At 44.8% G+C, this 16,565-nt stretch overlaps 1 protein-coding gene across 1 annotated transcript in view; it reads left to right on the forward strand.

Moving 5' to 3' along the window:
• Positions 1-1,974: 1,974 nt before the first annotated feature.
• The window catches only part of ptprsb (protein tyrosine phosphatase receptor type Sb), a 74,389-nt gene continuing 59,798 nt past the window's right edge, over positions 1,975-16,565 (forward strand). Inside the window, exon 1 of the mRNA XM_076021126.1 lies at positions 1,975-2,373. The gene's annotated coding sequence lies outside the window, so the exon portion shown is untranslated. The remainder of the gene's footprint in view (positions 2,374-16,565) is intronic.

Here is a 16,565-nt window from a genome sequence, read left to right on the forward strand (position 1 = left end):
TCGAGAAACTATATTGTTAAAAAGAAAAAAAAATGTGAAAGTGAATTTTACACTATATGAGACATTAAATGAGCTAAATTCCATTATTCTAATTTCAGTGATTGAAAGGGCCTTCATTCTTCAGCTTGTCAGTAACACACCTGAAGCCTGGGCTTTGTGTGGCTGCGATCTCAAATGAAGGCAATGTCACATAATAGTTCCCACTAGATGTCAGCAGCAACAAAGAAAATCAAGGCAAGGAAGCCTTTTGTCCCTGAAAGACCAAAGGCTCCAAAACTGTAGCTTCCAATTACGATCAGAGGCGGTGGCAGTCGCTTAATTTTCCTGTCAAGCAGTCTTTGGCTCAGAGAGCTCGGCAGAGATAATGACTTGTTGAGAATGACTTTCAGCAAGCTATTAGGCAGCGCTGGAAATGCATTTGTAAAGCGTCTGGATGAGCAGAAACCCCTGCATGGCAGCAGACGCGCTGAAGCCGGGTCTGTCTGTGAAGCACCGCACACGCTCCAGCGGAAAGATGTTTGAAGGGGGCAAAAACACAAAAAAGGCGCCTTCGCACAGCCCTGCAGGCATCATGCCAACCTCAAACACCTCATGGTCCGGCCTCATGGCAATGGTTTACATCACGGTGCCTGGCTGACCTAAAAAAAAAGGACCAAATCCCAAGAACAAAGCCTCCTTTTTTTTAAACACAGCAGAAATCGTTTGGAATTAAAATCAACTGAGCTGTTTTGGTGCTTTAGTTTTTCTTTATGGCTGCAGGCAAAATGAGGCAGTTCATTGCAAAGACTTCACCAGAAGGGTATATTTGTCGACAGTTCTTTGTCTGCACGCTTAAATTCAGACCGTTTCCATGCGACGCAACCCGAGGCTTTTCAATTATGCCGATAAAATGGGACAACAGACCAAAACATTATCATGCCTTTCCTGTTTTTAATATCCCAGGTCAAAATCCAGTGGGAGCCCTTGACTATATCTGGATGTATAGTCAAACACAATGAGAACACGGCAATGTCTGTGTGTCATAAATGAAACATTTTTTTCTTATTTTGAAGTAATGTAAAACTAATTATGCCCATGATTATTAGGCAACAGAACACTGTGTTAATTCATGTTCATTATTAATATACATTTTTCATTATTAATAGAAATGAGTCAACACTTATACAGATACAAAAGGGGAACGAATGCTTGTTTAGCACATTTTCATAATTAATCTGTTATATCTTTTCATTCTATCCCTCCATGTTGTATGCATGTCTGTTGAACTAAATTGCTTATTTTTGCTAATTAATAACGACACTGGTGGAACAACAGTGAGGGTAGCACCTCTTTTCCTCAACTTCTGCTACATTAATATGTCCCTTCTGTATAGCACCGCACTGAGCTCACTTCTATTTTTCTGTATTCCAGTGAGGGACCACTGCGAGGTCCAAGCCCATTGTGTCTTTCTGCCAGCTGCTATAATTAGATGCTATATTAAAGGGATCTAGTGGTCCTGCAAGGTTCTTATCGTCATTAAAGTCATCCCTGGGGATTGCTGAGGAAATGAAAAAGAATGGAAAATCGAGCATGAGAGCCAACAAGCTCAGCAAGCAGCAGTGGCAGCAACCTCTTTGCACCAGTCAACCAATCCAGCTGGAGGTGCTGGAGGGAGAGGAAGAGGCTTTGTAGGGGGGAGGGTGGTGTGTGTGTGTGTGTGTGTGTGTGTGTGTGTGTGTGTGTGTGTGTGTGTGTGTGAGAGAGAGAGGGTGGGGGGGGGGGGGGGGTAACAGGAGGTGGGGTGATGGAAGTGGGGAAGGGGATGAGGGGATGCGGTTGCTACTGGAGATCTTGCCTGCATCACGTCATGTGCAAGAGGGAGGAGGGAGAGAGAGAGGAGAGGGGGAGGGAGGTCTCCGGTGTGTGAGAGAGAGAGAAATAGAGAGAGAGGTAGAGCTGGGAGGGGGAGGAGAGAACGGAGGAGGGGGGAGAGGAAGAGCAGGAAGGCATTAAGGAAGAAGACAGGGAGTATCAATGACATCAACCAGCAGATTCTGAGGCCGCCCGACCGGAGATGCGCTGCCGACACAAGGGCTGAGGAGCAGCCGCTGACCCGCTGCCTGGCTTCCCTCTCTCTGCCCCGGAGAAGAGCGCCGAGGAGGACCGACCGCTGCCTGCGGTACTTCATCAGGGGGGCTGGGGCGAGAGACACGCGCCGGCTATGCGTGCATGCATCCCGCAACAAAAGGCAGAGCTTTGTCCCCCTCGTCTCCTCTCGCTGGTGGATTTACATCCATCCCCGCTGTTTGCCGAGGACGCCTCCAGCTGCAGCCGCCAATCCAGCCCCATGAGCCTGGCAGACAGCGAGGAAGACAGAGAGCACTTCTTACCGAGGTAACCCCGCACGCACGCACGCACGCACGCACACACGACTCAAGCACGCGGCAGCCGCGCTCAACCCCACCCGGAGTTGCTCGTTTTCACCTGTCAAATAGTCGCTTAAAAAGGGGGACAGCCGAGAGACAAAAAAAGGAATCGCCGTCCGGCCTCCGTCTGCAGAGCCGGCTTGTCCCCCTTCTTTCCCTTCCCATCAAGCATCACTTAAAACCTGCTTAAAGCGTTTCGCACCGCGGGGTTTGTGCACACCAGGCTGGTTGGCAACATCCCCCACCATCCTGCTTATCCTTGGCTGGGCAGCGGCAGCATGAGCGGCTCGGGGCAGACTGGCACAGCCTTTGTTCATCATCTATCCACGCAAACACACATCCAAAGTCTTTCCCCCCTCCTCTCACTGCTTTTCTAACTCCAACAATAGACTTTTGTGAGACTCAGCGGATAAGAAATGGAAATAACGCAAATCAATGAAATCAAAATGACAGGAGTCGCCTCCTACACTCTCTCGCTTCTTCTCTGATGACACACACACACACACACACACACACACACACACACACACACACACACACACACACACACACACACACACACACAGTATCATTATGATGTCATGCCCAGCACTTTTAATTGGTCCGGCTGTCATGTCACATGCAGCCCTAATATTGCTCACATTAGAGGAGCATTATGTGGTGGAGGAGACACCAGGTGGCAAGAGAGCGGAACTTATTTGGCAGCACTATTTCCGAACAAAAAGAGAATGATGCTGCATATGCTTCCTCTCTCAAGCGTCAACTAAAAACATCTGCACACATTCAGGTTATTATTTTTTTTAATTAAATGTAAAAAAAGATATTATTATTATTATTTCTTTTTTTTTGAGGTCCAGGACTATGTTGGTAATTATCAGAAAGCAGGACTGGCTGTTGCATTGCTTGCATTGCACGGATAGATAGAGTATAATTTAATGATGCCTCACTTCAGGCTGACACGTATCCAAGGGCCATTGCCTGTCTGGAATTGAAGTCCCGGTTGCCAGTTTTGGTTCTCTGAATTTTCCACTTTGTGACCTGCCTTAATCTGAAGAATTGCACTGTTGTAGGAGGTCCTCCTCCACACACACACAGATGGGCAATTCTCCCCCGGGGCACCGTGCGTTTGCTGGTTATTGTTCCAGACCATTTCCACATCCCTAATTATTTTAATCAGTCATTTTCACACACGGCTTCCTCCCTTTAGTGAGTCCCCAGATTTTGTCTCTCCCACTTGCACTGGATCGTTAAAACACCCCGGCCTCAATCTCGGAAGGACAGAAAATACCACAGCTGCACACATTTTTCACGAGAAAAGGAGCGGCGACGGTGTTATTTGCAATATTTTGCAGAGGAAAGACATTATGTTGCAGCAGAACAATTCAAAGGGCAAAATTTTCCTCTTGTCTGCACCGAGACGCTCCTCTGTGAGCTAAGAGATGCTCGGCCCCACAGGTATTCATCCAGACACTGTTAGGAGCAGCAGCTTATGAAATCAGTGGTGGCATGCACTCCCTTAAATAGCATTTTCACAGGGTTCAATCATAGGCCTCAGTGGTTCCAAGCAGATACCACTGTGAGATCCATCAAGACTTGAATATGCTGCGTGACGCGCTGCTCCCAGCGGAGCAGCTTTGGTTCCACGTCAAAGGCCTCATTGAAGTCGTATTCCCAGTTCCCGGGTTCCTGGCAGCAGCAGCATGCGCCTCGACCGCCACCTTTCTCTCCTCCCTCCACATGATTCATGCCCGGATCTGGTCCAAAGTCGCTGCTGTGCACCCTCCGTCAGCGTCGCAGGGAGAGCGCCAATGTACGCTACTCTGCATCACAAGCAATGCGGCCACCTGTATTACAAGCGGGTGGAAACTTTGTTGTTTCTGTGGAGGCATTGATATTAATTGACCTTTTCAAAGGCTTCCCAGCGGTGTGCTCTGGTCTGCCCTACTTTGTTTTTCTTTTTTTTTTATCTTCAGATGCTGTCGGGGGGGAAAAAACAAAAACAGAGCAGACACAGCGATGTGGCTCATCAAGTTAAAAATGATCTGAGGGCTACGTGAAGAAAGGCCAGTTTTCTCTGACTGAGATATGTTTTCACACAAATCTGGATCAAAATATTGGAATGAACGTCAAATGGGTTTGAGAAGGAGAGTAAGGCTGATGCACGGAATATGACAATTTAAAATGAGTGTATAGATTTAACCTTTGTCTGCAGAGGTGCAGAGGTCTTTGAGATGCAATGTTTCCCAGCTTCACAGTAAATCAGCATAATGGTTTTCTAGTGGAATCATAGAAAGCTCATGATGACATTTTTCTGTTAGCTAAATGGGAAATTATGGGTCAAATTTATTGGCAGGTAATTTCTAATGTTGTCTGACTGACAGAAATGTGATTGAATGCACAGTTCATCGGGTTTAATCGAAGTTCTTGTTCAATGACATACTACTGTTGTTGTTTTTTTATTGCTACAATAAGGTGACTGATGATTTTTGGGGAAAATACTATTGACGTCGGGACAATAAGTCCAGCCATATCAACCAGACCTGATTTCTGTGAATGATTCATTTTTGCGATTCAGTCCACGCTGTAATTAATCATCAGCTCTAATGATTAAAAACTGAGAAACTGCTCCCCACAAATAATGGATCTTTGCATCATCAAATATCTGCAGCAAAACAAAACAATAAAGCCTCTTTTCCCCACTCAGCTACGACAGATTTGAATTTGATGCAGCCTGTACTTCTTTGTAAAAAGTATAACAATATATTATATTTTATATTACTACATCTATCATATCATGTATTGTTATATATAGCTATTGTATTATGACTTTCTTCCTGTTTTGTATGTCAGTAAACTCCCCAGACTAGAGACAAATCCTTCTCTCCGTCAAATCCGTCTTATTTTTTTTATTTATTTTTTTCAAATTTTGATTCACCTTTTAGAAGCACCTGATTCACCTATGAAAATCAATCCTTTGTGATGTCACCAATGGCACTGATATCTCATCCTTACGTCAAGTCTTCCATTATGGCACCCCGTGCCCATTTTGTTGACGTCATCAGGCTGGATCAATGACCTTTACCATTTAACTTAAAACTACTATTTCTGATTGAGGCTGTAAACAAAGCCCTAAATTAACTCTTTTATGGAAATCTAAAATCTTGTGTTAGGATGCAGCACTGTCTGGGTCTGAGGTGGGTAGATTATGAGACCTTTAATGGAAAAACCAAAAGGCAAAACTATAAGCCTGGACGCCGAAGGCTCTGAGGTCTTTGTCTAGTTTGATCTTCTTATATTAAAAAGCTGTGTGATCAGACCTGCTTTGAACTACGGCTTGTTTTTTTTTGCACATGCACCTCTCAGCATGCTCTTGCGGAATCCCTGTGTGGAAGCAGACCCATTGTTAAGTCTTTAAGCCCCTCGTCAATGGTTTGCAATTACGCGTGTCCATCGTGTGTCTCTCGCTGTCCGCGCTGGCACTTGAGCGAAGGCCGTGAGATGGGTTGTGACTTGACTGATGCCCTTCTTCAGATGAATCAGAGATTCTGATGTGTCAGCAGGGATGAATAATGCACCGTCCTCCACTACCTCCCCTCTCCACCTCTTGTCTCCAGTCGTTCCTCTCTCTTTTCATCACAGCTGCCACATCTGAAGACGTCCTCATCCTCCCTCGCCCCTCCCACCACCTACTTCGTCTTCTCCTCTGATGCAAAAGATGGCATCATAGCTGCCACCGTTCTCTGCCACTGTGATCCGGTCAACCTCCTTCTCCACCGAGGCGATAAACTCACACCTGCCTCCACAGTTAGATCTGAGCCTTGCAGGGTTTTCTTTAGCTTTTTCTTTGGAAACGGATCCAAATGTACACACAGTTGGTTATTAATTATTATCTAATTTGCTGTGAATGTGTGTAGCCATTGACCTGGTTTGGCAGATACAAATTAACTTTCAGACTGTCAGTGAGTCACACTTTAGAGAAGTTGTAGTTTTGTTTGTGTCTTTCAGTCCATTTCATTACGTCAGTCCAAACCGAGTAATGAGACAGTGGTTACTTAGCCTGCCTTTTTTGTGCTTGTCAATGCTAAATGCTAAATGCAAATCAGTTTTGAACGTCTGTAACCCCTTGAAGCAAGAAGTATTCTGAGAAGACTTTATTTTCCTGGGCTGCAAGCTGGCTTTGCCTCTCTCTTTGGAATTTTCCAGCATGTGCAGTGTGAAGAAATGTGTTCCACAACTCACCTTGCGAGTGAGTCCTGAACTTGTGAAGCTGTATTTTCTGGCTTGTTTCACCGAGCGTCAGCTAATTCGGTTCCGTACTACACTAAAAAAGCATCCGATAAATGCATCAAGGTATGACTTTTCATCTTGGCCCAATTGAAGAGAAGAACAGATGTGACAGTTTCAAAATTTTAGATTGATGCTTCTACAGAAACCATAGGTGAAAAAATATAGACAGGTGTAGGCCATATAAAATGTTTGTAGGATTTATAAGGTTCTGTTCTTTTTCCCAGAGAAACTCCCAACACTCTTGAACATAAAAAACGCTGTTTGTTGACGATAACCTAGGCAAGATGTTTATGAAAAAAGGGGAGGTGGGGTGTGTGTGAAATGTCTAAGGATTTCGCAGCGCCATTTAAGCTGAGAAGTGTTCAGGAGCAGGTTTTTCTTCAGAAGTGGCGCTGCAGTCAGCAGCAAGGATGTCTCGGCGGGCAGAAACGTTGCTTTGGCTGTGCGGCATAAAAGCCGCGACTCTCAAATAGGATCTGTCGGAACCGTCTGGGCGAGAGTTTCAGCCAGACATTTTCCCTCACCAACAGGAGTCATTAGGAGCGGCAGGGATGACTGACAAGATGGCTGACAAAGCAGAGGACAAACTGCCTTATCAGAACTTGTAGAAGGAGTGGGCGCCCGTCCGCTTTGAAGTGCATGCTAAGCCGCCAATAAATGTTCAAACGGCAGAATATTCCGTGCACCTTGCTTGGAGATCTTGACAGTCCTTGAGAGACTTTAAACTCTCGGAGTGGGAAAGAAATACTGCATGGAGGGCTGGATTTGTTTGAGCTCCTTGGGTGCAGTTATCGCTTTGAGACTGTGCGAAAGCAGGGAGTAATGTGATTTTTCTTTTTTTCCTTCTTTGTAATGCTGTAACGCAAACAGCCCTCTCCAGACAGTTACAGTATTTTACAAGCAGAGGCTAAAAACTGATGAATGTTTTGTTTTGGTAAGCCCCGTGTGTGAAAATACTGGGTATCCAGGACACGGGGGATGGCACTTTGGCACAGATATAATATTTGCTCACTTTAAATTCCCATAATTACTGTGATTTTTTTTTTTTTATGGTTAATGGTTCAGTGCTCTGCCTTCACGGGGTCACAAAACAGTTAAATATCTGCATTTTACAGCAGAACAAATAAACGACAGTGGAAGTCGGATCAGCCGCCGGTGCCGCTCCTGTAGTTTTTGTTTTCCTTTCAATAAATCTAAAGCAAGTAAAGATTCTGGCATGGATCCATGCGCCTGTTAACCAGGGAACGTCTTCATTGCATGGGGGGAAAACAGCTCGGCTCTATCAAGGGGCTCTTTTAACAATCTAGGACGGAAGGAAGAAGGACGACGTCCATGTGGCTCCGTTCCACCGCTAACAGCTCGCAGACAGACAAAAAAAACTTTGTAAACTCAACTCTTTCCAGGCCTCAACAGACACATACTCTGCGATATTGGTTTGCAAAGCGCGTAGGTGGACACGGGGACGGCGGAGGGGGGTGGGTTGGTGTGGGGGACGTTTGACAAGCCCAACATTTTGTTTTTGCGGGATTTTTCACAGCGACTGCACATCACAGTCCTCCGCTCCGGCGCTCGACAGTGGTAAGAGTAATAGCCAGTCAATGGCAGGAGACACGGCAGCCTAAGTGTGTTGCCCTTGACAAGCGTTGCTTCTTTTTTACTCACGCTTGCGCCCAATCTCTGGCTGGTTCCAGCAACGAGGCCGAGGACAAATGGAGGTTTTCTACACCATTACGCCGTTTTTCAATTTTATCCGCAACTTCATTGCTCCTCAAGGAGAAATTCATTTGGCGTCACAAATCTGATCTCCATCGGGAAGCCATGCCGCGGCTGCTTAGTGAGGGAACCGCAAAGGATGGTCGCCTGTGTGTCGCGTTAAAAGGATTTATTCAGCAGCTCAAGCAAACTGAGAAATTTATTTCTGCTGGGTATTGGATTTTATTTTTTTCTTTAGGTTAATGGTGATGGTAATTTCGCCAGTTTTTTTTCCCCCCGCTACAGATGGTTGGTGCAAAATACCCCGCGTACATGCCATCCTGCGTGGAATTTCTCTTAATGCTCTGCGGATGATCCCGCTGTTGTTGCAGAACACTTGTAAGATAATGAGCTCTCAACGGACAATATATCATGTGACCAAGTCGGAAAGGTAACACCATGACAGGGCAAATGCACAGGGGGAAAACGGGACCATGGGTAAACACAGCGCATCGCTGGAAAATCCGGCAACTCCAAAGAGCCGCAGCACTATTCCAAGCTGGAGAGGGACAACAGAAAGAGAACTGCCGGTTCTCGAGTCACGAACAATGGACCTGCAGTGCGGCTGCGCCGTCAAAGCATTCAACCACCGTGTACCAGGCGTGTGAGGTTTTATTCTTGCGGCAACAACGACGCAACGAATGTCAACATGAATCTATTAAATCAATAACAGGATGCATCCATTTAAATCCACAGAGCAACAACCCTGCTGCGCATCTTTGTATGAAGGATCAATCAATATGGGGTTATTAGAACCGAGTCCCATTCCTCAAAGCTGCCGTTATCACTCTGAGGAAACGCTAATCAACCAGCCACCCCAAACATTCCGACTACGCCTCCTTGCAGATGTGCAGGTCTTTTGCTCAGCAGCTCAGACCGGGGAGGGGTTGAAAAAAAAAAAAGGCAACCTCGTCCTACGACTAATGAAGAGCGATTGAAATATGATGATTGGCCGGGGTGATGACAATGACGACTGGGAAGATGAAGGTATTCATTGTTGTCAGGGTGCCTTGGCCTGCGCTGGGAGAAGCTAATTAATGAGCGCTGGAGTGCTCTGGGTGATGTGATTTTTATTCTGCTGGTGTCTGGCGCTACTCATTCATTTTATTATGAAGTAAATAGATAGATAGATAGATAGATAGATAGATAGATAGATAGATAGATAGATAGATAGATAGTGTTCGAAAGCCCATGTTGTTTATGATTGTGTAATTTGTTTTCTGCCATGTTACTGTGCAGTTGTAGTGTTTATCGATAAGTTTCATGTTTCCTGCGCTCCAGAATGCACCGCAGTTTCACTTTTGTTATCGAACGCATCGTGTGTGTGAGATGCAGCCCACAGACGCTAGTTTTCCTCCTCGGTGCCGCAGAGGCTAGCGGAGTTTTCACTCTTCCATGACGCTCACCTGGTTGTCCCTGGTTTATTTCTGTGTGTGAATGACGAAAGGTGAGTTGAATTATAGTTTTGTGTTGTAGTTTAATCCTAGAATTTGTCAACTTATATTCTCTATCCAAGCATGTGCTGTTGCTAATTTCTATTGTTATGTAAGAAGCCTCGTTGTATATGAACCTCGTGTGAGGATTTGTTTATTATGTTATTTATAAATATCATTTATCTGTTAAAACAGTCCTTTATTATCTTTATGTTTGTTTGTACATAATGAATGATGTTATGATAATATTTTCTGTATTGTTATTGCTATTACAGACCGCAGTCAATGAACCCTATACAAAGGGAACATCTGCATCCTCCTGTTCTTTAACTGGAACACCAACCCATCCACCTTGCCGCTCTAAACTACCCTTGGAGAGCCCCTCTCTCCTGTTTAGATAGATAGATAGATAGATAGATAGATAGATAGATAGATAGATAGATAGATAGATAGATAGATAGATAGCCAGATGGACAGATGGACAGACAGATAGCTCTTGTGAGAAGCAATCTGTGTGATTTTGGAATACAAATTCTTCGGTGCCACGAGACGATTTGCACTCCCCTGCTTACCTCCTGTGTCAGGTCTCTTTAACAATTAGGTGCGTACGTGTGGGTGCATAACTATGGCACCATCAGTATGGATGTACCCTTCTCTCACACGCTTGGATAAGAGTTGGCGGTGGCCTTATATGCTAATTGGACAGTGAGTTGACAAGGACTCAACCATCAGCCTGGGTAATGAGCCACTGCTCCCAAGATCGACTGTCTCCCAAGACAGATTAGATAGATGGAGGGAGAGGTCACTGAGAGATATTATGGGATGTGTTTGGATGTTTGCACGGTCCGTGTCGTTGCCTCGCTTGGCTGAACATCGTCTTGGCATCTGAACGTGGACGTGCTCACGCATCTTGTTGTTCCGCAAACGTTCACCTGTCAGTGCAGTCGGTAGCTGCAAAATGTCATGTTTTCCCAATATTTCCTTTTCAGTCCCCCCGTTTAAAAAATATATATATCTGCATTTCGGTTTGACGAGATTGCACTGCTGACATTACCCCGGTTCTCTGCCTTAAGCATGAAAGAAGATGATGAGCCTAAAGGTTTGAAAAGTCAGCTCATTGAAGGTTAAGAACTTGTTGAAAATTTAAGGCGCAGAGAGACTAGAATTTGAAGGAAAAAATAATGTTTAAAAATAATGCATCTATATAGGTTTTTATTAAGGTAAAAGATCAAAGTCTTTATGCTCCTGACAAAAAATATTCTGTAAAAATAATCGTTTGTAGGTACAAATGTTCTCCAGCAAATGAGTAACAGTCACTGAAATCATTGTCAAATACTGTCTGTATGTTGTCACCAAAAAGCTATATTTTAGGCGGAACTTGCACCCCAGAAAATATGAATACATGTTACATATTAGAACATAACCCGTTCTTGTCAAAGTCCTTTGTACTAAATAACACAATGTAGTTAATAAGTAACACATTCCAAAACAATCTTTACATTTTTATTACAAGATTTTTAAAAAAGGAATTCACTATCTTTATTTTATTAGGCAGCCTTCCTTCACACCTCGCTTACTTGTGCTCTTGCACCTTTAATGGGTTTCTCTGTGTTTATTCAGGGCTGATCCCTTCCAGCCATCTGCCTATATGTACTTTTATGCCACAGCGCAATAGAGTTTCAGCAGCAGCAGCAGCAGCAACAGCGAGTCCTTCTGTTGCTAAGGCTGATCTGAGGCTGCCGCTTCTCTTCCATTACTGGATGCCTCCATCTTCATCCGTCTGACCTTGGAGTCCCTGTATGGCGAGTGGGCGTACGTTTGCTGCACCACTGTCGGTCCACAGCTGCTTCGCTATTCTTGTCTAAACTTTTGGTATTTTATTTTAGTCCTGGAGTGTTTAGTAATACAAAAAAAACCACTTCCCTATTTTTCTTTTCTTTCAGTGAGAAACAATGTTTGAGCAACAAGACAAAAAAAATCAAGAAAATTCAATAACATCAAGTTTAAATTTGAGATTTGTTTTTCATTCCTACATCGGAAAATATTGGCCTTCTGGCGCCCTCGTGCACGCAGTCCACTTGTACTCATCCCCGGTAGCTGCAGGTGATGAGTTAATTAAATTGTGGCCTCAAGCAAAAGCTCATGCTCTCTGCCAGAGAAAGCCACAGAGGGTGCCGTGTGTGGGTGGACGGCGACTTTTCTTCTTCTTCTTCTTCTTTCTCTCCTCCATGATGAGCTATTTTTAAAACTGAGATGTGGGATATGATTCGTTCACGATAATAAGAACGTCATGCTGTTTTTTGAAGAAGTCCATTTAATAAGCCAAGAAAGGAAACGTCCCACGTTGGACATGTGGATGGCCAGAGTGCAGTAATACAGCAGTTAGGAAGCTCACACATGATCCCCTCAAGAAAAAATGAGACTTAAAATGTTCAGACACAGACCTTGACCAGCATCGTGCTGTGCACTCTGTTCTTCAAGCTCATACTGAAAAGGTGTGTGTGTGTGTGTGTGTGTGTGTGTGTGTGTGTGTGTGTGTGTGTGTGTGTGTGTGTGTGTGTGCGCGCGCGCGCGCGTGTATCTGTGTGTCTCTGTGTGTTGCGGATGGAGCCATACGGCTCCAGGGAAAGGAAACATCCTCTTTTGTAGTAAATGCCCAGATGGCTGCATTAAAAAAAACAATGCAAAATTAGTCAACTGCTTAACTGAATACAAACATTCAGAAAGGCGAGAAAAAATGAAAAGCAGATATCATTCATAAAGACGTGCTTTTGATTATTCCATTTTAATTGAAATGTTACTTCCCTTTTCAACCCCCAGAATTCAAGTTGTTGTGATTTTAATGACTAATTATGGGATTCCTCTGCGCTTAATCACTCAACTCAGCAACACAACAAAGAAGAAATAACAATAAATATGGCCTTTCCATGAGGACCCACAGGTTTGGAATGTCATGCCGGCCTCGTGAATCATATTTGCTCTCAGCTATGCGATTTAAATCTCAAAGGCAGAGACTTGTTTGTGTCCTCAGGGTCACTGATTAAAATTGTTGGCCACGGAAGGAATGTTCTTACCACTTTTCACAACGGCACGTTTTCACCAGAATGTTGTCACGGATGCATCCAGCACTCACCGGCCGAAGCCCTTAACTCTTAACTCTTTCTCTTTAAATGAGGTTGGTTTCAGCCACGTTGCCGACCCTTGCCTCCATCTCTCTATTTGAATGACAGGTGCGTTTTCTTGTCAGAAGATCCTGAGAAGGTTTACTTCCACAGCTAAAAATGTAACTGGGGTGGTGTAGCTCATGCCTGCATAAGCTTCATCCTGTGCCTTTGATCCTTAACGTGTGTGTGTGTGTGTGTGTGTGTGTGTGTGTGTGTGTGTGTGTGTGTGTGTGTGTGTGTCCATGGGCTGTGTGTTTAAGAGAGAGAAGGGAAGTGTGAGGGAGTGAACGCCAATCTCCCCCATGATGCTTTGCCATCTGCCATGTTTTTGTGTGCTTGTTTGTGTGTCTCTGTTCGTTTATGTGTGTGTGTGTGTGTGTGCGTGCGTGCACGTGTGTGTGTGTGTGTGTGTGTGTGTGTGTCCTGTGTTTGTAGTGAGCGTTATGTGCCTGTGGAGACCTTGGAAACTTGAGGTAATATCTGTCCCAACCCCTCCGTGTATCTGTCGAGTACACAGTTTTGTTTTTTGTTTTTTTCACAAAACTTTTTTTCTCCCCACGCTGCCGCACACTGGCCACGTGATGCATAATTCAAGACAAGATTGTTTTAAACACAGCAAACTTTATAAATGCACGCTATGAGATCAGAATCATTGACAAAAGTGTGAAGAGGTACAAAAACAAAAACAAAATTACTTCGACAATTTCTTCACTTTTGCACAATTCTTTTCTTAAACGTTTGAGTTTGAAGCTTGTCTTTGTGGACTCTGATCTCCTTTCTGCCACAGCTGCATATGCTCACAGTCACGCATTCAAACTGAAGCCAGAAGAAGAGAGGAGACGAGACATGGCCTTCCTGTCAGGTGTAGCATCTCATGCAGGGAAGGGATCCGGTCCCTCTATCAGCGCTCAGAGCTCGTTGTCATGGAGACAGGCCTTGTGAGACCGTCTCAAAACCCACATGTGACGAAATGCATCATGGGTACAGGGCAAAGCGAGTGGGGTGGGGTTGGGAGGGGGTTTGGGTGGGCGGGTTTTGGAGGTGAGAAAAACAAAACGTGCCTCCAGCGAAGGCCCCAGCGGAGCAGGCTGGAGGCAGGCTGGGTGCCACTTAAACAACATTATTTCTTCAGCCCGACAGAGAACAATAACCGGTGTGCATTTCACCACCTGAGCTGCGGTGTCATTATCTGCCTTCCCCCGCAATAAATTGGCACGTAGCCTAGCTGGCCATCTGTGTTGTCACGGTGAGGAGGTAATAAGAGCGACCCTGGCCTTCTTCTCTCTGGATGCTGAGCCAGATGATCAGGAACAGCGGTGGTGGTGGTGGTGATGGTGGTGGTGCTGCTGCTGCTGCTGCAGAGGCCGTAGGTTGTCCTGAGTCATGATTGCATTCACGCACAGTCAGCCCACACCTTTATTGCTCTGCCCCTGGCAGAAGAAGCGGAGGCACAACACATTCTCAGTCTATATTCAGGACATTAAAGGGCCAATAATTATTCCCATTTTCAGATTTTTTTGTGGTCCCAGACTCCAGCAGAGCAGCCTGGCATCATTAATTATTCAAAAGACTCTATAGATCTCCAAGAAACAGCGTGCTTTGTCTGGAGCCTCCTGCGGAAACGCTCAGCTTGAGCTTCCTGATGAAACTGTTGTTTGTTGGGCTTTGGGCATGTTTGGAGGGACATGAAAACAAAGTGGTCACAGAGAGTGGGCTACTGAAGTGTCAGAAACTGCGGTTCAACAATGTCTTTCATCAGATAGAAATCAATCTTATCTGGGACTCCAGTTTCTCTTAATTCAATCATGTAGTGGAAAATAAAGTCAGCCGTCAGCCAGAATCAACCATTTTGAAGTGGGACAGATGGATCTGTCGAACTTTCTGCCAATTCTTGACGAAGAGGAGTCTGTGTGTGACCATGTCACATCAACCTGTGCCCTAGTGGAAGAAAGGGCTTTAAAATGTAATAAATAAAATGATAAAATGACAATACAAAATTATTACACGTAAAATAATACAGAAAAGATGTAAAGGTTTTAAAAAAAATTGCTAAGTTGATTTTATTCTGGATCTTTTAAAACCATCTGCACCAGCACAAAGACCCCAAGGCCAGCTGTGTTTAAACAATGCCGCTGTCTGTTTTGGCTCCCTGGCTGAACGTTTTCAGCCGTGGGATGCTCGAGAACTCTTGTTTGACCCACGTCAATGGACCGACAACAGCTGGAGCAGCTGTGGGAGTGGAAGCGGATTTGGATCGAGGCCGGTGAGGATGTTTGGGAGAGAAGAGGTGGCGATGAATGACAGGACAGCCAAAGAGGGGATAAAACAGAGTGAGGAGAGGTTAAAGAGGGACGAGGAAGGAAGGAAGGAAGGAAGGAAGGAAGGATGGAAAAAAAGAAGGAAGGAAGGAAAGAAAGAGAAGAGAGGAGCTTTTCAGGAATGGCAACCAACTAATGTGAGAGTGAGAGGTGGGTAAGATTAGAGATTAGGAAAAGGGTGAATAGACTAGCAGCAAGAGCAGACAGGGCTTTGCCTGCAGACACACTGACAACAGGTAGGAATGAAAGATGAGAATTGCCTGAGGTCACAGAGAGATCTGCAAAAAAAACAACCTTTCAACATACAAGTATCGTCCTGATGCTTCCATGACGGCGTGGCCCCAACACAGAGCAGCATGCCTAGTTAGATTAACGATGGCTAAATTGAGTTTCCCTAAGAGTAGAATTTACTTAACATGCTGCCAATGGCGCCCGAATTGAGCCCTGATCTGATTTCTCTTATCGCATTGTTCAATTGAAAAGGAGACGCTGAAAGCTTTTCTATTTGACGTCTATTATGCGGCAGCTGATAAGGCGAGGGCAGCAGCGAGGGGAGGAAAGACAGAAAGAGCATGTATCAGATCGTCGGCCATGTTTCCAGATGAGTTATTTATAGTACAGCAAGTGGCAGACAGTAATGCGTTGGAGCAGGTCATTAGTTCGATAAGTGGCTGGAGGAGTCGTTGAATATGTAATGCGCCAGAAATGCCTTTTCACTTTAGCCAGGGGCCAAGGAGGGACCACTTCTCGCCGTCGGAGGCGATTGTTGGGCTGATGAACAGCCAAATAAAATACACACAGCTGAGTCAGCAACACCAGGGATAGCTCTTTAACTTTTCTTTTGGGCCTCATCGTCCTTCATCAGAAAGGAAGAGGTGACAGGGACGCCCCTGTGTGTTTGTGCAGTTGTTGATTCAGGACTCCCAGTCTTTTGAAGATCAATGAGGAGACCAAGACATTGAGGATTTGATGCAGCAGAGTGTCATTGTAAGCAAACTCTTAACCTCTCAAACCTGAACACATGAATGTAAATGCACATTATCTGTTTCTCCTCATCATTTTATACCAGTGGGTGTCCACCATCAGATTCATGTGTCTTTTCCATAATGCACTTTTTGGCCTTTCAACCATTCACAATTTACACCATTGGGTTTTAATGCTTTTATATCCATTTTACAGCATTTTGTGTTGTAATTATTATCATAT

Source organism: Nelusetta ayraudi, unplaced genomic scaffold, assembly GCF_046127955.1.
Source record: "Nelusetta ayraudi isolate G7.1 ecotype Tasmania unplaced genomic scaffold, CSIRO-AGI_Nayr_v1 ptg000011l, whole genome shotgun sequence".
Taxonomy (NCBI): domain Eukaryota; kingdom Metazoa; phylum Chordata; class Actinopteri; order Tetraodontiformes; family Monacanthidae; genus Nelusetta; species Nelusetta ayraudi.